This window comes from Amblyomma mixtum, chromosome 2 (assembly GCF_055824585.1).
Source record: "Amblyomma mixtum isolate Tamu chromosome 2, ASM5582458v1, whole genome shotgun sequence".
Taxonomy (NCBI): domain Eukaryota; kingdom Metazoa; phylum Arthropoda; class Arachnida; order Ixodida; family Ixodidae; genus Amblyomma; species Amblyomma mixtum.
Window position 1 is genome coordinate 317,229,807 of NC_143013.1, and position 22,008 is coordinate 317,251,814.

Here is a 22,008-nt window from a genome sequence, read left to right on the forward strand (position 1 = left end):
ATATGTAAAATAAAAAAGTAAATAAAAACAAACAGTGGCCAGGAAACGCTTTCGCCTTGCAGCACTTTAGAGAGCCAAAGTGTCCCCTGAATTTTTAATTCATTCATTCATTCATTCATTCATTCATTCATTCATTCATTCATTCATTCATTCATTCATTCATTCGACTTCAAAACAAGCCCGCGCGACCCCGTGAGCACGATTTGCATTTCGCCGCTACGGGTACAGTACCTTCTTGCGTCATAAAGCAAATGCTTCGCACTAAAAGCGTCTCCTATGCCGCATTTAGTGGCGTATGGGTCCCCAGTTTTCGTCGCCAGTTTTCTTTTTTTTCTTTTCAAAATAGCGCTTTCCAGACAAGGGGGATCGCTTAATACACGAATAGGCCTGCGAGGCGCAAACCAGCCTTCCAACTCAGAACTATAAGGTTTTGGAGAACGACGTCAACACGCGAAAAACCATGCGTTCTGGCCACCTTCGCGCCTTCACAGAACACGCCAGTTACTGCCACCGTTAATGAGCAAAAGCTAAAACCGACCCGAAGATAAGAACAGACATCCACGCCATCACCGCACACCTCAGTGGCCTCGACGAAAGAAAGACGCAGTCGCTAAGCCGTGCGGCTAGTCACACTTCCAAAATATGGGCGGCCATTCTCGGCAGAATTTAATCCAGCCGCCATCTTAGATGCGGAGGCGTGAAAAGATTGAGTGACAGCACGCGATTTCGATGTCACCGAGGACTGCACCAGAAAGCAGTTCCAGCGGCAGCGCCATTCCGCATACGATTTTCTCACGGTGCCGCCGCAGCTACCGTGCGTGGTGCGCCGTGCAATCGCTTTAACTGCACGTTCGCGCCTCGGGGGTTCCGCTGTTCAACGAATTTGAAGTTCTAAGTCTTTTGCGTATTTTCCAGCTCCCGACGTTAGGGGTCGACCCGCACGACATATTGGACAATATACGAGTAAGCACGGTTTACTTTCTGCAGCCTTGCCACCCAGCAAATACATCGCCGATAAAATAACATAAAGATAGGAAAATATGAACGAAATGCAAACGGAGCGTGCGAACCAATCTCCCAAGTTCCTTAGTAAGTACAAAGAGGCAGGCTGCATATTACATCACGCGTCGCCGCGGCCTCTCCGCAGGGGCTTTTTCACAAGGCACACTCTGAGGGCCAACGCCTCCCGCCCACGCATACGAGCAGGACTGCAGCACAGTCGGAGAGGGGCAAGCTGTCGCAGAAAAAGAGAAGAGACGAAGGAGCCAGGCCGGGTCAGAATGACAATGGCCTCTCAGCTGGACGCTCATCAGGGCAGGCCGCGGGAACCGACGCCCGCCCATGGCGTTGTGTGTATACCGCCCCCCACTGCGACTCGGTGTCCGGTGGCCTTGCGTCACACACACTACTGTCCTCGTATACACATGCACACGTACACGCACGCACACTCTTCTGCGGCTATCCCGCGTGCAGGAAAGAATAGGTAATACGCTCTGTACATTGCGCCTCCGCCAAAGCCGAGCTTCGTCGGTGTTGTAAGTCGGACTCGCTGGTATAACGAGTGCGCCTTGGGTCTTTGTTCTGCCTCTCCTTCCCATTATGTGTGTTCTATGGCAGTCGCTTTCACACCAGGGCCCGAAGCGTGCGACGTGTTTTACGTCTGTACTAGAGAATTCAGACACAAATGCGCTAACGTAGGTCACATCCTCAACCGTGTTACACGCTTATATTTATGTACAGGTGCACCAGAAGTAAAACGGAGCGCGCGAGCGATAACCGAAATGAGAAAAACTAAAGCCCCTAAATTCATTGAGGGGCTTTAAGAAAAACTGCATGCCAGCGCTCTCTATCAGCAGATGCGCAGCAGAGAGCAATGGGGCGTCGGCACATCCGGCTGACCCACCTTGATGTCTGATGCTCGGCTTATCGCCGGCACGAGAGAAGCCTCACCGCTACCAGCACTGCTCGCCAGGGGCGCTTCAATGCTTTCTTTATGCAAGCGTTTATTGTTGCCCGCATCTGCAGAAAAGCTGTCCTTCGGCAGCGTGCGCTTTCTGCTCCGTCAGGAATGCGACCATTTTCAGTATGCGTGACCGCCATAGTTCGCGCTTCACTCGGCGGAGGGTTAGTTGCGCTGTAAAGTATAAACGCTTCTGCATCGATTTCGCAAGTGCGGTATGAAATAAAGAATAGCATGCATATGTTTGCTCCGTTGTCTTTATGATACGAATGCTCAACGACACGGCAAGTGAGGTAATTGAATACCACTTGCTTCAGCACAGATTGGCTTTCTTATACTTGAGAAAACAAAGTTAAACTAACCTCCATAGAGAATAAGGTTGTCTCTGCTTGAGTCGTCCTTGATCGGCTATATTTTGAGCATTTATTTATATCACAAAGACAACGCAGCCAATACATGCATGCTATTCCTTTTTTCATGCGTTCCCTGGAGCCAAGCGAAATTTCAATCACACTCGCCAAACAAACTCGCCAAGCGCCAACCACGACGGTCGCGCAGACTGGAAATGATGCCATTACTAACGAAGCAGAAAGCGCATGCCGCCGAAGGCCAGTTTTTCTACACGATGCGGGCGAACTACCTATAAACCCTGGCAAGAAGCATTGCAAGCGCTTCTGGCGAGCAGTGATGGTAGCAGCGTGGCTTCGATGATGCCGGCGATAAAGGGAGCATATATATATCATCGAGATGGGTAAGCCGGATGTGGTGACGCCCTCTCGCTCTTTGCTGCGCATCTGCTGACAGAGCGCGCTGGCATGCAGTTTTTCAGTTTTTTCCAGCTCGGCCACCGCTCGCGTGCTCCATTTTACTTTTGGTGCACCTGTACTCGTGTAAAAGAAAATCGCTTGAAGATGTGCGCGCTGAGATATTCGTTTATTCGCTCCTCTATTCAGTGAGCATTCAGCAGTCCGCTTTATGCTAAGCCTGCATTGAAGTGCAGCCGTAAGCACCCTTCCTTTCCTTTCTTCACCCCCCCCCCCCCCCCCCCCCCCCCGAAGGAATTTATAGTGTTAATGGAGGAAAAAGCATAACTGCATTGCTGTTGCGTGATCATAACGGCTTTGAAGTGAATACGATGGCTCGAAGTGGCAGGCAAGAGGAGCTGTAACCATCAGAAGCGGAGTTTATTTCGGCGAATATAAAAAACAGCCCACAGTCGTTATTTTCTGGTATTATAAGCGGGAAACTGGCGTGCTGATAAAACCATGAAGATGACTTCAAGGTTTCAGAGGCCAGAGCCTGATACTTTCATGTAGCGCATACAGACTAACTTTGGTGGTACTAGAGGACATGGATGAAGGAGGGCCGCAGTAGCGCAGTACCAGGACGTCTATGGCCACAAAGCCACCGCGGCGGATAACAGGACGTCGAGATGTAAAGAGAATCGAGTATCAGCTTTAACGAACACGCTCTACAAGCAGCGCATTTCAGCTCAGCCTTCCTCTCGAGCAACCGCATCGTCTCAAAGCAGAGGCGAGAAAGAAGGCCTGCTCAGATGCAAGAGTCGGCGTCCATCATCTCGGGGAGGCCCTCGATGCACAAAGCAAGCGCGACCAAAAAGCCACCGGCGCTTGCAACCGAGAGAAGAACGCCGGCCTCGTTCAGCCCTGAGCACACTCGGCGCACGGAGGCAGTCACGGGAATTGACCACTGCACCGGCGAAAAAGCACTGCGCTGTACGCTAACGACGCCCGGATGAGCCGCACAGCCGCCTCCTCTAGCGAGCCCGTCCGAGGCGTGAAGCGCTCGCTCCCCGAAGGACGGCCGAGAGTGTCCTTTCTCTGCTGTGCTGACAAGTGCGTACGCTGGCCTAACCTCGCCGACAATGCTAACGTGGTTGGCGGTAATGTGTCGCCGGCTCAAGTATCCGCAAGGGCTAACCTTGCCTGCGCTGCTGAAGTCGTTCGGAGCGAGTGAGCGGTGGTTAACTTTACCGTGGCCATCAGTTCACTCAGTTTTCCCTCGCACCTGCTGCTTTCAACGCGGCCCCAGCCTTGCCTGCTGCACCCGTGTGCAGTCTCTCCCGGGTGACCGGCGGTTAACTACACTGCAAACCATTTCCAAATTTTCGCTCGTTTATGCCGGAAACCTCGTCTTTCCTGGAAAGCAAGCGGTGGCTTCTGAGCAAAACAAAAGTCCGTCTAAGTGCCGTGGAAAAGATTAAAAAATATATAAACGGCATTCATCGTTACACGCGCACTGTCTACGACGGCCGACATCGTTATGAGAAAGTTTTAAAGCGCGTATCCAGGACACACGAGCAGCATTTTGACGAGCGAAGAAAATTTCGAAAGCGCCCCCTCGTAATTCCGTTCCGCTGTCCACTGCGCCCGATTCGTGGCGGCGTCATCATTTGCTTTCCATAGGACGTCCTGCGCAACAAGCACGCAACCGCTAACGGTGCACGCCTTTATTTTTAGTAACAATCATTCCTGGGTGATAAACGAGACACGTAATTAAAAAATAATAATAAAAATTCGCCGTTCCTTTTTTTTTTTTGCATGGATTTCAGAACGCAGAAACAGAGAGGGGTGTGAGGAAGGGCGGATGCCTGCAAAGGAAAGCGAAGCCACTTTACTCGTTGCCAGATATTCCCGTCGAAGCAACCAAGCGTGGAAAAATTCTAGAGCTTGCAGGCGGTGCGAACTCCAAATGCCGAACGGAATCTACGGGCACACACACACGCACATACATAGGCGAGTGACGCAATGTATAAGGGCCGATCGTGACTCACTGCGGAGGCCCCAATATTTTGTGGCCGCACAACGTTCTTCATAAGCAGTCGTAACACTTGTGACGGCACAACACGGGCAGGCAAGTCGTGAGAGCAATTTCTCGCGTTGCTCCGAGGCTCGTCAATTTCAGCGCGTACCAGGGCTGCGAAAGCTCGGTAGATTTTAAGCAGCAACGGCGTGTTCTTCACGCTAGTGATGAACGGCTGTCCATTCAGATGTTTCGCGAGGGCATGTTCGCATGATCAGGACGTAGATAACACTCCGAAGCCTATCTCAGGCGAAAATTCGAACTTCCAGTGGGAGCGATAACTGCTGAGCTGCCCGCGCTGATTTTGTGTTTGTTGTGGGGAGTCTGCGCTTGTTCACGCGCGCCTTCCGCCTTCTACGTGCACGTACACTCTGGTAGAAGAAAAATAATAATAACAAAACGCTAAATGCACGGAACTGAAGACCTAGGGTAACAGTGGCAAGCCACATAGGGATGTCGATCGACAGAGATAGAGAGAGAGAGAAAAAACTTTATTTACACAGGAATTCGGGGCACGCCCCAGGGGCCCCGCACGACCCCACTGCACTCAAGCGATTTTAATTTTGCTCGAGGCCGAGTTCCTGCTTTTGGAATACTGGACTCGCCCGATGCACCCCCGTCGACAGAGATACGTGCTCACAACTTGCGAAAGACCACGTCACCTGTTGCACCATGTGGTGTTCGCTTGTTTGCCGGGATGGACCCGTAACCACGGTCACGTGTCATGGACATGACGCTCTAACCCTCTCTCTCTCTATTCTTTCACTCCCATTATTCCCCTCCCCATGGCAAGGGTCAGGCACGTATCCAAGGCCCACAACTCCCGACACCTAACTAATCCCCCCAGTGTTGACCAAATATTTAGGGGAATCCCCCAAGGTGGAGTAGAGCGACTGCTCCGGTGGTAGAGCGACTGCTCCGGTGTAGCGGTGGTCCCGGGTTCGAACCCCGGACCAGGACGAATTTTTCTTTAACTACGAAGATTCTGTGAAAGCTGTATAGCTTTCCTTTGTGACCGTATCGCTGCGCTCGGGTGGACGTCAATGAGTAATTACTCCCTTATTACTAATCCCCCCAGTCCTCGCGTTTTTTTGCCAGCGTTCTTGTCGGGGATGCACCGCCCCCAGCAGAATAACGCCAAAATAGTGCTGCGATAGGGACTTGCGATAGAGAGTGGCTGATAAAACGACCCGCTCGCTGATTCGCTCGCCCTGACAGCCAGCCACCATGAAAAAGTGGTCCTTTGCGGTGTTCATTTGGAAGAAGTATTGTCCTACTGAAATGCGTGGGGTAATCAACAGGCCGGCATATCGGGGAGGGGGCACTGGGCATACCTCGACAGCAGGCACGCGCCACCAGCACCTACATTTTGCTCACGCCTGCATAATCGCTCTCAAGCAAATATTTTCGTTGTTAAGAGAAGCCTCGAACAGGTCAGTGACCGTGTGCAGCCCCAAAATACGAATCTGACGCACCACGTGACCGCGGACAATCGCACGCGGGAGGAAACGCAGAGCCGAGGGGAACCCGGTCAACACGCATGAACGGCGAACGAAGAAACGAACTGTTTCCGCGAAGGCTTCAAGAAATGTTGACGATGTCCATGAATTTAGAACTTCCGGTGCCTATGAGCGCTATTCGCACGCAGAGCTTTGCCTGCATATGTTGATCCGAGAACTCGTATACATGTGTAGCGTCACCGCTCGTGACTTCAGCCGTCACGGGCGGGCGAGAATTCACGAGATCCGGCAACGAAGGAAGGAAGGAAGGAATCGCGCGCTCTTACGCAATTGCGAATCGGTTCTCCGCATTCGCGCTTCACCGCAGCGCTCGAATCTCGAAGAACCCCACCGAAGCGCGCAGCGCATTCGAGACTCACGCGTTGCACCCAGGCTCGACAGCAAAAACGCGCCCCGCTGCCGGTTTCGCGCTCGCACCGCGAAAGCCGGCGTGACAGGAGCCGCGCGTACACAAAGGCCCGCACGGCGCGCACAATGGCGAGACAGCCGCTAGATTTTTTTTTTCTTTTCTTGAGCGCGCGCTTATATTACGCCTGGTCGGTGTGTGGGTCATCGGCGCACGCGCGAAGGACCCCGTGGTCCAGAGCTTCGCCGGCCCCGCAACGAAAACGATTGACGACGTACGGGACGCATTTTCACGCTGCGCGCAGTTCTTCGAGGTCGCCGGTCGACGCTGCTGTTGCCACGTCGACTGCCGTGGCGCCCCCTCGTTGCTGCACCCCGAATACACGGCGTGCACGCGGTATGTACTGAATGTGGCCAGCCACTCGTCGGCTGGAGAACGCGTGCGGAGCGCGCCGCTTCGCAGTTATTTGGCAAAAATAAAATTCACTTCTTTCTTAAGCCCTCAACGCCCAAATATTGAAGGAAGGAAGAAAAAAACACCCCAACTTCCACATTATGTTAGCCAATGTGCTGACATTCAAAAGCTGTTATCGAAATTTTGTTAGCGTGCTAAATTCTGAGAAATCGGTTTACGTTTCCAATTAACAGCAGTTAGCATTTGGTCCATTTTGTGTAGCGAGACAGAGTTTTGTGAAAGACCAAACTGAAAACCTCGAATGTACTCGAACGTTCAGATACAGAAAATCATTTTTTTTTTGTCCAGCAAATGTCGTCCTGTTTTCCTCGAAATTTTTGTCAGAAGACGCCTGACTGGGAATTGTTGAACACTGGCTGAAAGCAGCAAGTTCACGGCCACTTTTCCTTCAAACAGCTCGCCCAAAGTGACTGCAAATATTTTGACCGTAAAGCGCAGGCTACCGAGAGCATGTTAAGAGCATACTTTGTATGAAAGCAACGTTCAACAACGTTGAAACGTTGAACGTTGCATGAAAGCTCCATGCAGTAAAGAGAACTCGGCTTGAAAACGGTATGTGACGAATTCGCCACCTTTATGGGCAATAAAAAGCTAAAACAACGGGCTTGAGTCACTCAAATTTGTTGCACGAACAAGTCCGCCTGTTTACTTTTGTTTACAATGACTGCTGTGCTGGATAGCTTTTTTTTTTCTGGGGCGAGCGGCGCTGCTGTCGCCGCCGCACGATGTCGGAACCGAAAATCCGATCATTTCCTGCCGGGCAAAAACAACGGCGGGCCCACGCACGCTGACGCGTCGCGTAGCCAGTACAGGGGCGCTTCGGTCATCAAAAGAAGGGGGGGGGAGGCAAGAGATCACTATTTAAGCTCATAGTATTTCGCGCAAAGGCACAAGGCCAAAGAAAGAAAGGGAGAAGGACGGGTTGTGTTCGTCTTCCTTCCCGTCCTTCTCCCTTTCTTTCTTTGGCCTTGTGCCTAAATTTTCGCTGAATACTATGAACTTAATACGAAAATACCAACTAGCTCAGCAACTAACTCTACTGAAGTACATTTCTTATACATCGGGCTCGCCTTTCCTCAGTGTTTCCGTTCTTCAGGATGTGAATGTGTTCCAGACCAACATCACAAGAGCGACGCACCGTAAGCGCTGCGTTCGTCTTCCTTCCCGTCCTTCTCCCTTTCTTCTTTTTTGGCTTCGTGCCTTTGCGCTGAATACTATGAACTTAATTTGAGAATACCAACTAGCCCAGCAGCTAACTCTACTCAAGAGATCACTTTCCTTGCAATGGACTTAGTCCGATTGATAATGGTGGTGGAGGTCGACAGCAATGAGGGTAAACAGGTACAGGAAAGCGAGCTGATGTACGTGCCCACATGCGCAGAAAGAAAAGAGACCTACAGGCGAGTAAAAAAGACAGGCGAAAGGCAAGAAACTTCCAGGCTGACGGAAAGCCTTGAAATCAAATTGTGGATAGCGCAGACGGCTATGGAAAGAAAAATTATTTGTGTACGTTATGGGATAGGAAGACAGCAGAATGGATCAGGGAAAAAAAAAGCTAGTTAATCGTATCCTACAGTTGAAGAAGAAATGTACATAGGCAGTGCATATGTAATGCGCAGGGTAAGCGATGGTCCCTTGGTAACGAGAAGGCTAAGGTATTGGCAGTGTGAGACAGTGAATCAGGTTGGCGGTAGAGATTTGAAACTTCTCTGGGACAGGGTGTTCGCAACTGGCGCAGTATGACAGGGCTAATTGGAGAGGTAAGGGAGAGTCCTGCAGTTGGTGTAGTCAGGCTGATGATGATGATGGAGAAGGCCACTTTTAACTTCACTGTGCCAAGTAGCAGAGGTTCATGCTATCCTCTCAGCACTTCGATTCGAAAGGCCTCGATGCAATGACGTCGCATGGTGCGCCGCCGACGTCCCCGACCTTCAATCGACCACGAAACAGTTCGACGCTGCGGCGGTCGGCACAAGTTGATTTCGAAAGCGAATGCCCATCGACCGAGCTGCGCCCGGTCTGCCGCCTTGTGCGGCTACAAAGCACCAAACAAACCAAAGGGCACATCGACCCTGCATATAATCGACCCCCTGTTCCCAAAGCGACCAAAAACAGGCAGCAGCCGAACCATACGACAGACTGCATTAATCTACCGCGCTCGCGCCTATTCCGTTTTTGCGTCGCGTGGCTGCGCGGTAAAAAGGAAACGCGGCCGGTTATACCAGGCCGGCTCGATGCGCCTCCTCGATCGAGCGCTTCCATAGAAATGTACGTGAAGGGAGGCAGCAGCGCGCGTTCGGAGAGACGCGCGTCTCAAGGTCATGCCGTGCCGGCCGCCGGATCCGGCCACCGGATCCGGCCACGCTCGGTCGAAGAGGCAGATCGGCCGAGCGCCCGCAGGCGACGTCCGACGAGGAAGACGACCACCACCACCACCCGCTGAATGCTTGCTTACGCGCAACGGGCGGCGCTGCTGTATGCTGCTGTTTATAACAGGCCGTGATCAATCGCTATGTCGGCAGGCGCCGGCGAACCGCGAGCGGCCTTGCTGCCACTGCCGTGTCTGTATCAGCTGGTGAAGCAACTGGCGCGGCAGCCCGAGGACTACAGGCGTCTCACTGGTTGGCTTTCTCCGGTGATGCATGGCTGCCAGACATCACACGCGGCGCGAGCCACATGCGCCGGCGAACGACGCGTGACATTATAGACCAGCATTTGAAATCAGAGAGCTTTAGCGTAACTTTACATATACCCCGCTACCTTCAGGTATCAGCTGCGCACGGGCACTGCGCGCACGCGCACATAGAACGTTTTCACTTGCTGCTACCTCCTTACCATCATTATTTACCGGGTCTGCGAGATGAGGGCGTACGCTATACTAAATCCCTGCACTAACCCTTAGCGGCAGAGTCTATGATCGTGCTTACGCCTTTTCACACTTTTTTTTTCACGAAGTCAGTGATGCCGGCTACATTCGAAATCCCTGCTGAACAGAATGGCAGGGCCATTTCGTGCCTAGAATAAAGATGGTTGCGCGAAGTTTTGCGGTACGACTACGAAGTGCTGTCTGGTGCTAACTTTCTGCTTCTACCACGCGGTTGAGTTCTTTACCAAATGTCACTGTAGCTCTTCCGGAAACTGCCCTACAGTGCGACTAAGTTTTAGAGCAACAAAAGTAACTTGATCGTCCCACAATAGATGGCATGAAAAATACACACCAAGAATCTTAATAGTATTAACAATTTCAATCTGTGCAGAGTTGAATATTACGTTTAGATCTCCTGGAATATGCGTACGTTTAGTGCGATAAATAACTGCTTTTGTTTTGCTGGTGTTATTTTTAAGGAAGTTCTGCATGGACCAAGCGCTCAACTTACTCAGAAATACATTTGCTTGCTGAACCAACTAGGCACGACAGGAAGAAGATATGAATGTACTGATGTCAACATACATTATAAGCTTTGCCTCTTTATGTATGTAGGCTACGTCATTAACGTACAGGTTGAAGAGCAAGGGACCGAGAATGCTCCCTTGAGGGACGCCTGAATCTATTACCTTTACGTGCGATTTAAGTTCATTTATTGATACAAACTGTCACCTGTTTGTGAGATAGGGCTTGAAATGCTCTAATGCAAGTTTTCTCACATCGTTTCTTTTCAAGTTTTCGAAACGATATATTGTTATTAATAAATTCAAAAGCCTGGGTAAAGTCTACAAATGTACCAATGGTCAGAAGTTTGTGTTCAAAGTTTCGTAAGATGAATTCCTTTTGGTCAAGGAGCGCAAGTGCTGTTGACAATTTGTTTCAAAACCATATTTAGCTTTGCCAAGAAGTATAAGTGCTTTGAAAGAAAGGAAGATAACTGTATGCTTTGCAGTTATCTTCCTTTGCTTTGCATCGTCTTCACCAAAAGGTCTGCCGATAAAATCTTCACAACTCACACTTCCCAAAAAATGTAAACAGAGAAAGGAAAAATTATTTGCGACGCCATTCGAAAAACCTCATTTCGGGATAAAAGAAAGGAGCCTGAGTGAAGAGCGTCACAAGCACTAGCTGCGGCGCGGGCACTCGCATCGAGAAGCATGCACTCAGCTACAGCCACCTCTCTGATGCCACAGCCCTCGCACAACCAGTTTCTCTCCTCGACCTTTTGTTACTTCCTTCGTTCCAGGCAACTTTTTGCAGTCACCGACAAAGTTTATAAGCTTTCGTGGCCTCTTGTCAGGGATTTCCCCCTCGGTGACCCCTTCACCCCCTGTCTCACGCAGCGTCCAGGCGGTGCGAAGCCGAGCGCGCATTGTTCTGACGCTCACCCAACAAGCGACGCCTCCTCAAGCTGGCGGTGAGAGAAAAGTCGCCGTCTGCGCACACACAGCAGCCTGTGCGTGTGTCTGCATACGGCTAAAAAAATCGGCCCCACGGCCTCGTATAAAGCTTCCCAAAACGAATGAAAACAAGACAAATTGCTTAATTATACAAAACCCGCGCACTGCGCAGCGGTAACTTGTCATGCCATGCAAGAGGGCCACGGCTGTGAGCACGCTCGAGTCCCTGGCCCCAAAACATTCGACCACTTCTTCGTCCCAAGCACCAACCAAGTCGTGCATACACGCAGACAGCCCGTCCATTGACTGCAAGGCTTTCTCCGCCCGGTGGGCTTAGGAGAGCCCTTTCGCTTTCGCAGCCGAGCAGATTTCTAGCTCGTCGCCAGCTTGACGGACGTCTCTGTTATTTCGGACGTCCGGTGGCAAAGAGTGCCGGGGCCACCGCGTGAGCACAGACGAGCACTCAAAAGGGCCCATGCACGCTGCGAGCCAGGCAACGAGTTTCCATTGTGCGTCCATCAAGCGCGCTCGATCGTCGCTGGATTGAGGGCTAGCACCCCTCCTTCTCCGGATGCCGCGGCACTCGCTGGGACTGCCTGTTTGTGCGACCTCTGAACCCGACAGTCTTCCCCCTCTCCCCACCACGTCGGTACTGTCTGCCCCAAAGCGAAAGCCAAGAACCACGACAAAGTTGAGAGCGCCCTCGCACCAGGCTACGCTCTTAAGTCCGTATATTCCACGACGCGCTGCATAATGACGCGTTTTAGATTACGTGATTTATGACGTTAGTTTGTGCGGACGACGAGATCAGCAAACAACTACTCATTTCAAAAACAGCTGGAAAAAGAGCGTCCCCAGTGCCATCCACTATGCGAGTGCTTTTTACTGGTGCGAAAACGCCCTGCGTGCATGTGGAGACAAAAAAGGCTATAGCTGCGCGTAGTGCCGATCTGTAGTCGCTCTAATGCAACACAGAACGCCTAATTTTCATTCGGCCAGGTATTGCGCCATCTCGGGTTAGGTGCGAAAGTTTCCTTGTCGACGTGCGCCTCATTCCCGCGCAGCAAGCCGGACACAGAATAAAACCGGGGGTTTGTGAAGTGCGCATGCAGGCTGCCATACGTATACCGGAGAGGTACTGCACGTCTTCGAAAGAAAGAAAGAAAGAAAGAAAGAAAGAAAGAAAGAAAGAAAGAAAGAAAGAAAGAAAGAAAGAAAGAAAGAAAGAAAGAAAGAAAGAAAGAAAGAAAGAAAGAAAGAAAGAAAGAAAGAAAGAAAGAAAGAAAGAAAGAAAGAAAGAAAGAAAGAAAGAAAGAAAGAAAGAAAGAAAGAAAGAAAGAAAGAAAGAAAGAAAGAAAGAAAGAAAGAAAGAAAGAAAGAAAGAAAGAAAGAAAGAAAGAAAGAAAAGGGGCCTATGGGAACAGAAATTTTCAAAAGTTTTGTCTAACATGAAGATGGAAGCGTTAAGGAAAGAAAAAAAAAAGCTCATGACCATTACCGACCGCGTTACATACACGAGGACAAAGCGGGTCAGCTCATTTAATGCTAACTGACGCGTTGGACATTTAAAAGTTTAATTTCAGAGCAGCTATACAAGCAAGCGCGGTGCCAACGTATAGCCAGCTATACGAGCGTCAGTAGACGTCTGGTGAGTCCTAATCATAGTAATCGTCCTTGGCCGACCCTTGAAGGACAGAGACAGGCAAGGCTGCAGGCCCTTACAGGGAATGCGGCACACGTAACGGGAGGAGAGGCGATGCCTTGCACAGAGGGTGAGCAAAAAGTATTAACATAAAAGGAGGACCGTGTATCTCTTCCCGCCTATTCCTATATCTGTGCCTTCATCTCCCCCTGTCGGTCTAAACTTGCCGCAGGCGTATAGCGCCCGCGGTGGAAAAAAATAACAATCGCCAGCTTTTTCTCTTTTGCGCTTACAATGGAAAAGTAAGGGAAGGACCTATCACGCCCAAAGGCAGACGGAGAAACAGAGAGAGGCCGTACGAGTGGCTCTGCGCTCCAAGACTTCGAGTGGAGACCGTATCTCGGCCAGTTGCGCATACTAAACAGAACATCCGGAAAGCGTGAAATGTTCAAGGCGAATGCAGAGGAAACGCCAGCACCGAGGCTGCACCACGCAGTCGCCGAACCGAAGCACGACGACCGCGTCTCACCTAACTTCCAGGAGGTTTTTGTTTTTTCTCATTTTCTTTTCTGATCTGGAGAAGACAAACAACCCGCCTGGGCCCGACAGCCAACCAGCCAGCCAGTCAAAGGAACCAAGACTGGCTTCGCTGACCGGCTCCTACAACAGTGGGGAGAAGGCGAGCGCTCCAGTTTATCTCTGCAAGTCATTAGTCATGCAAACGTGGTATACGCCCGTTTCACTTTCTGTGCGTGCCGGGTCAGCGTCACGATCGCGTCTTTGCCAACTCTGAAGGGCGCGCGCTCGAAAGAGTAAGAAAAGGCCGCTCGGCCGCTGCTGGCAGTTCCCGCATGCACGCGCCAATGAGACAACGAAGGCCCCAGAATGGTGCCGCGGAGAGCGAAAGGCTCTGCCGAGAAAAGTCTTCATGGACGCGAGAAAGCGGAGGAGTCTTTCTGGAGCCGCAGCACTGGCGTGACGTAGGTCCTCGCGCTATTCACTTTCCGCGCGGCAGGCTCAGCACGTTTCAATCCGTAGGGCGATATGCCAGCGAGTGATATGTATACAAGGCAGGAAAGCATCTTCAACACGGGCGCCTCTATCGTTGCCGGTAGACGATTCTCTGAAGTTAACCTCCTTGTTTTTATAGTTCTGCTTGTTTGCGCTAAGGCACTCCCGTAGACCTGCGCAGTATTGCACTTTTCGTGCTATAAACACTAGTAAGAGAGAGGGAGGGAGCTATAGAAGAGAAAGATCACGCAAAGTGGTCAACACATTTGATGCATTGCTACTCAGGTGGGAATATAAATGGATAACAACTACGTTCGAAAAAGTCGCCGTCAGTGCAAGTTGATCTGTGAAGTATTTTCTTCGACGACTTATCCCGCTACTATGCATGCCACAGCGCCAAGAAAGAAGGCACCTTCGAGGCATGGTCAGACACCGAAGACTGGCGAAACGGCCGGCGGGCGCACAGAATCGCTTGACCGCGCGCTCAAGGCAGTACATCGCGCTCGCTTTATTGCGCCGTGTAAACTGCCCGGCGCGTGCATGATGAGCGGGGAGGCAAAGGATTATATTGCCTTTTGTTCTCGGCGTGGGTGGCTTACTCCCGTCTCGCGCGGTGGCAGACGCTTCCAGACGGCGAAAACGGAAGGGAAGCGGCCGCGACGGAGGAAACAAAAGCGGGATCCAAATGGGTCCCCCATTCAATTGTTCGCTAAAGAGCGCCAAACAGAGACCGCAGAGGAGCGGTCGTCCCATCCGTCATGGCGTATTGCCTCCGTGACCAGCCGGTGCCCCAGAATGGGGCCCTGGAAACAGCGGGCGACTCGGCGTTTAGCGTGTGCCTTCCGCGACGCTCGTTCCGGGCAGGCACGGTCACGCGACCGCTTAGGCACGCACTCTATAGGCTGCCACATCGCCCAGCGTGCTACGTATAGTTTCGGCTATCACTGTGGAAGCTATAGAAAAGCCGTAGAGCGCACTGCTGCACTCCTGACCGCATGAGTAGCCGCATGAGCAATTCAAGCTGAGTCTTTGATACCTAAGTAGTATCCTTGTCCGGATGATTGCCGGAGCGAAGAAGAATGGCAGTGACTTTGTTGAGAGTAAGAGGAAGAGGCGCGACTCAGCGCGCAAGCGCAGTTCTGCAGCGTGGCACAGAATTAGGGCAAAAGTGCCATGGCCAGCTAGCAGGGGAAGGAAATGAAGCAAGGAGATACTACGGACGAGAGCGTCTCACGAACCGCTTTTCTCGAAATTGGAGCCATGCGCCCCGCCACGCGGAGCACTTAAAGCATGAGCCTGGAAGTGAGGAGGAGAAAACACTTTTATTGACCGCCTTAATCTAGACACCTAGAATATCGATGGCGAGCCGGAGCACGGCTCGCTATAAGGTCCTCGCTGGGGTCCGCCAACCAGGTGACCCAGGTAAAGAAGGAGAGAATTGGGACATTGGAGGGAAGTGAGAGCGACAGGGCAAGAGAAGAGACAGTGTTCCACGTCGGCGCAGCACGAAGGGCAGTTAGGGCAAGCGGGCGCTGAATATTGACGATTCGAAAGCGGTCGCCACCGGATATGGGCACAGAGCAGCGAAGAAATGCGAGGACCTTTCGAATTTTCCTTTTATTTCAGAAAAGATATGACCAGCTTGTCGAGAATTGAATTCGCCGACCTATGAATGCCTGCAGCGACTGTCTCAAATCGACGCAGCTCAATGGAGTCTATTTGAGCATAGGTGTGACGTCCATTGTTCGCACTGAGAACGCCAGTGCATACTCAGTATACCGCCAAAACGCGCAGCCAGGTTCCGTGATTTGCAACGATTCTTTTAGTGATTCATTGCTTGGCCTCCTAGCCATCGTTCAGTGCGGCCTGCGATACCGGAGCCGGCGAATGCCATAGCTTGCTTAGCTGTCACTCATGACGTCACAAATCCCAACCACCAATGGTTGAAGAACGAACTAATGAAACAGGAGAAGAACTGTTTTGAAACACGGAACCAGAACACGGTGCTTTGACACAACACGCTGAGGCCGGTTCCGCAAACGAAACTGCTTCTTAGCGGCTGCAGTTACACATACGGCGCCCTTCGGAGCGAAAACAAGTATGTAGAACAGGCTGAAGGCACGGTGCTCTCTCGGTGTCGCACGCTTAGATTAACTCCAGACTTATAGCTCCGGAGGCATGCTTCTGCCTTCGTCATTTGCTTCTGAGTACACCTATATCCTTGGCTTCGTGAAGGCGCGCTAACCATGACGCTTGTTTCGCCCAGGTCCGAGACATTTTATGCGCTGAAAACACGTACTCTGGAGCCGTGAAACTGTTCACGAACTTCGCACTTTCACTTTCGTCGCCGCATAGAGGAGCGAAGTTCCGCTCTTACGGCATTTTACTCGCATGCACCCAATAACCAGGAACACGCGGCGCACGTATAAAGGTAGCGGCAACATGAAAGAGAAAGCACTATGAGGATTCAAACAGTAATAACTCCGTAACTATACGAACATTGTTCCGTCTTTTTCAAATAGTTCATTTCGAGAAATGTAATACTCAAAAGACACTCACTATAAAGCAGAAATAATAAAATTCGCTCCTGTGTACTGTTCTGTACTCGTACTTTGCAGTCGGCTAAGAAGGCAGCCTGACACATGAACTAGCGAACAACGGCAAACCAACGCTTATTACGAGAGTGCGCCTATGCATGACTTTGTGCGTTACGATATATCAAGAGCGATGATAAACCTTAAAGATCCGTTTATACAGTTCGGCAGGTGGCGTAGTGAGCAGTCGCGGTTGCATGACGATGACTCGGAAATAGACTAGGCGCAGCCTAACTTAACGTGTACCAATTGGCCGCTGCCTTTCATATTGCAGCATACCTGTATATGCACAGGCGACGCAAACTCCAAAGCACCACGAGAACCAGGTGCGTTCGCGCCGGGGGGAGACCATGACCGGCTGGCCGGAGAAGGGAGAGAGAAGGGTGGCGATGGGAGAAGCCGAGTGGTCACCGCGACCTCAATGAGCAGCCATGCGCCCGGCAGCCCACAATGAGCAGCGGCGACCGAGCAGCAGGCCGCCGCACATATCTGTGTGTGTGTGCGTCTCCGCTCGCTGCCGCTGGACCCCTGGTCACTCCATGCGTGGAAGGCTGGTGGTGGCGCTGCTGGTCTTTTCTCCTGCTGAGCACGGTGATGAGTGCGCAGCGGTGTGCGTGTCTTGTTCCCGGTGAGCGAGACCCCATCCCTTCCCCTTTCTTGCTTCTCTGGGTTGTATTCTCACACAGCGCTGGCCGGAGCCGTTCCAGCGGAGATAGACAAAGGGGCTCGGTCCCCTTGTTTCGCGGATGCCGTCCATCCCGGTCAGCGAGTTGTTGCCTGAATGCGTACACACACACACCGGCAATGGCGATTTCGGGAACTGCGTACAACGAAAACGGTAATACGGTAGCATGTAGCGTGTATTCGCATGCAAATGCAGAGGCTGCGCTGGCCAGTGCTCGCATGCTAATAATAGCCAGCGCCGTTTCAATGCGGCGACACATGCTCAGAAAATGAAGGGACGGAAACAGGAAGCAAAAGTGAAAGGACATTATTCCTCTCCTGTGTTTCACTCCACAATTTAGTCCAAATGGTGCCACTGTATACAGAGGAGAGCGATGGAGCCGTTCGTATTGGAACAGCGATCGTATAGCAAGTAGCACGAGACGCGTGACTCTCGCGCTGAGTAAGCCTGTGGCTCTGAAACTGTACAGCATTTAGCGGTCGCTGCGAATTTATAGCGCAGGACCACGGCGTACAATACCTCACGTGCATTGAAGTCCACCATGCGCCAAGCCCAAGGAAGCGTTGGGCCAGCTTGTTACCGTCGGCGCCTGTCACTGAATTCTCCGTACGCCCGTAGCTTGTTCGTCAGAAGGAAAATACGACTCTCGAACCGGACACGGCGGCTTGCATCGCAACGCTCAGTGACAAAGTTCGACAGCGCGCACTTCCTTGTGCCGGGTGCGGAAGAAATGGACGCCGACAACGTAGCTGTGCGCGCGCAGATGATCGGCTGTCATCTCTGTTTCGACGAGCTCCCGATACGCAGAGACAATCGATCGGTGCCCGAAAAGCCGGACCTTGTCGGTTATCAAGCGTCTCGAGGCCAGACGTCGGTCGTCCGGCCAGCGGGGTTCAAACTGAAGCGACCGACATCGAAGATATCGTGATTGTTGGCGCACGCACGGGGTGCGCAATAGAAACGTCATTAATCGCATATATGCTGCTGGACCGACGACTGTCGCCTGTGTGTATGCTGCGCGGTAGCTTTCTCAGTAGAAGAATACACTGAATACAGCGTTAATGGGGAGAATGGCGGTTTTTATAAAGCGAATTATTACTGTTTCATGAGTTGGGGAAAGCCAGTCCGCCGAAGATGCCGGCGTTGTTCGTTTGCACGGGCCATAGCAAGCCTCATCACGCCACGGGTGCTTTTGCGCTTTTCACCTCCATCGCGACAGGGCGCCCCCATGGTCGGGGATCGAACCCGCGACCCCGTTATCCGCAATAAACTCGTCCACTATGCTTTTGCTGCTGCCGCAGCCACGGCGTATAACAAAAGTGTCGCCCTTAGAAGCTGTACAGCTCCGCTGAATAGCTCTGCAGGCATTCAACCAGGCTGGTTGGTGCCGAGGACCGTCGTCGCACGAACTCCTGGCTCACAGTGTGCACCAAGCACAGATTCTGACGCGCGTGAAACCGAGAAGACGCTGGCACGCGAAGCGCACAATGCCGTCTGGGCGACCACAAATAGAGCGCGGGGTCGTCGTCTCCGTCATCGTCGCGTGCAACAGCGTACTTCACACCTTGCGAGGTGAGGGCCCAATACGCGAGCCAGACATCTGCCGCTTATGCACGTATAGCTCGCGCCGCACAAAAGGCCTTCGGAGGTCGTCGTCGTCGGCGCCGCAGACGCGCGCCCAAAGCCTTTGTCCCCGGCCCACCGTATCTGCGTCCTTTCGCCATTCCACAGACCGATACGACGACGCTTACCTTTCCTTATTATCTCCGTCTTTTTTTTTTTTGTTACAAGCAGCTAAAATGACGCGGCCCTTGAGCGCAAGCTGTTCGGATAACCCCATTCTCGGAGACCATGGGGGGCCCCAACCGCGGACTTACTCACTCGCTCGCTCAGACAAGCGCCACACACAGACGTTGTGAGATACGTCTTCAGAGCGGAGACAGGGACGAGGAGAGAGGAATATAGACAAACGTGAAAACAACGACCCTGTTTCAAGGCTGCATGAGTGCTTGGCATATACATACGAATGCGGTGGTCTGTGCGCAGCTATATGACTGCTTGTCAATCTTGAGCAGTGAAGGAGACGATGCACTGTATGCCCAGCCAATGGTTACAACCTAGGAGAGAAAAATTTCGCTTTGATTTCGCACAGCGTTTCTTTGAAAACATAGTAAATAAATTGAGTTGCAGTTACCCCGCTTTCGCTTGCTTTTGTGCCTTCTTCGGCAACACTGCGGGTGGACCGAATTCGCGATTGAAGGCTTCTTTTTCGAATATCCGAAATGTATCTGGACGCGTCAGATCTAGGAATTAGTCGCGGGCACGCCATCTGCCGACCATTCATCCTGCACGTGGAGAGCACGCGCCGACAGCCGGTCACAACGACAATTCGGTTACGCGCACCTTGTCTGGAACAATGTTGAGTTGCTCGGCATTATGCGAAGGTGCGTAGTGGGCCACACACTGGCTTCAGGCTGCCTTGCCTTTTCGTGATGGCCATGAAGAACGAAAGGTTTATTTGATACGGACGCTTGGCATCGACTGAATTCATCGGACAAAGCGAGGCTATCTGCTACCGGTCCGCCGATTAGGGGCACTATGAGTTGAAGTCATAACTATAGTAGCTGGTTTTTGAGCCGAAAACCTAATTACGAGGTGGGGACAAGGAAGGGAGGAGACCAGAGGAGTGATTGCGATTGAAATCACCGTAGGCCAACGAACGTGACACTCGCAGCTCTTTGCCGCAAAACGGTGAGTCTCTCGCCTACATGTACCACATACATGCCCTGCCTTGAACGACAAATTACGCCCTGGAAACAATAGCCTGCGCCAAAAGGCTCGCGCTTCGATGAAGAAAGCGATACGCGCCGACTAGTTAGCTTCTTCGCACCGGGCTATAGACATAACAAATGCGGGAAGCTCCGCCCACGGCATGCACGTGGGAAGAACACGCCGTGCGTCCGACCGCCGATGTGGATCAAGCACGCCTTCGTAGACGAACTATTATTAATTGCGAGCAGGAAGAAAAGACGGCGCATTCTGCATGCCTGGTTGGCTCACGAGCGGACTCGGCATTTATTTTTTCTCATCGCCCTTCTCAGTTGCTCTACAGCCCCCGCTGAAGCTGTTCGGACCGCTATTTCTTGCTTTTTGTGAGTGAGAAGCAAGGAGGGTATCTGTGCCGCACACGCTCCATCTCACTCACTGGAGCCGCGAAGCAAAAACAGAAGGAAACAAGAACGTGCGAAGAGGTTCGTGCTCAGACGCGCGATGCACACACGCTGAGAGCGCGCCCCATTCGAACGGCCGCCTCGAGACAATCGGCTTCTCCAGAAACGCCATGGGCAGGAACAGCCCGCTTGCATTCGTAACGACTCCCTCTTCCGGGACGAAGAAGATACGATGCCAGCGGTTATTAAAACGAATGGCCCACACACGAGGCGATGATGTGACGCGGGAGCATTACTGGGCGCGGGATTTCTGTTCGTCATTGAGCTGCAGTCGAACTCAGGCCAATGCAGCAAACAAGAGCGATATGGTTAGAAGACGGGGAGAACGATCGAAAAAGATAGATCCAATGGTATGGGAGAGGCACCCGGACGGCCGTTCAAGAAGCAGGAAGCTCCTCTAACTGCGCGACGGAAGTCGTTCTGACGCATGTAACTGCCAGCGTTCCGCTCGTATACGTTGTACGCTGCAGGAGTATACACAAAGGATGGAGCGGGAGCGTTTGTGCATGACCTGCATAAGTGAGAACGCTATCTCGGCTCGAAGATCTCGCCGCCCAATAGGAAGGGCCGATCCTTCCTCGACCAGAGCACCTGTGCACGCTATACGCCTACAGCGTGCTCAAGCGAAGCTCGCAGGACCACGCCTTGAGTGCAAAGGTACGTACGCGTACAATGCAAAGGTCCTCCCACTATCTGTCCTTAAGCACTTATTCGGAAATAATTGTTGGTACTCTTGTTGTTACATGGTTGGGAGGAAGATTCAGGCACTTCCGTGAGATTAAGATTAACACTCCTGCAAAAGGCAAAAATATGTTAGCCTGCAAACATTTTCCAGACATGTCAATAAAGAAATGAGAAGCGTGTATCAATGACACCTCGATATCTATTTACAGAGCGGCAAATCTTCCTCTTAGTTCAGTGATTCCCGATAACCACAGAAGAGTACCGGTGCTTCCGGCGCGTAGCCGTCGTGTGTAGCGGAGTGTATTTGTCGGCATGGATGCCCGACAAATGCCTACATCGGATAGGGTACTGCAGCATGAACAGTGCAGCAAAAAGCTTTCCACGCGGCGACGTTCCCGCTGATGGTCAATTTAGCAAGCCTGCTGTTCACCCGTTAGCACACCTTAAGCAAGCGGCGGCTCCGTCGACGGACCGGGGAAGGCTAAGGGGACAGCTTGCAATTTAACTAGGATTTAACATACGCTGCGTCCATCATGGCGATCATGTTTGGTCTGACCGTGTAGCCCGGCGGCTTCCCGTTCCGCCCCACGTATGGCGGGATTTTGCCGTGGCCGACGCTTCTCACGTCCACGAGCATGCCGCACCTCGGCTGCTGACTGCGGCCGATTCGACGCCTCCACGTTTTCCTTGGCGAAGGAGCGCTGCATGCAACG

At 51.9% G+C, this 22,008-nt stretch overlaps 2 protein-coding genes across 3 annotated transcripts in view; one reads left to right on the forward strand and one right to left on the reverse strand.

Moving 5' to 3' along the window:
* The window catches only part of LOC149365089 (bicaudal D-related protein homolog), a 185,000-nt gene that overhangs the window by 83,244 nt on the left and 79,748 nt on the right, over positions 1 to 22,008 (reverse strand). The window lies entirely within an intron of this gene.
* The window catches only part of LOC149365090 (citron Rho-interacting kinase-like), a 198,835-nt gene continuing 184,970 nt past the window's right edge, over positions 8,144 to 22,008 (forward strand). The window contains exon 1 of the mRNA XM_089575158.1: positions 8,144 to 8,262. The gene's annotated coding sequence lies outside the window, so the exon portion shown is untranslated. The remainder of the gene's footprint in view (positions 8,263 to 22,008) is intronic.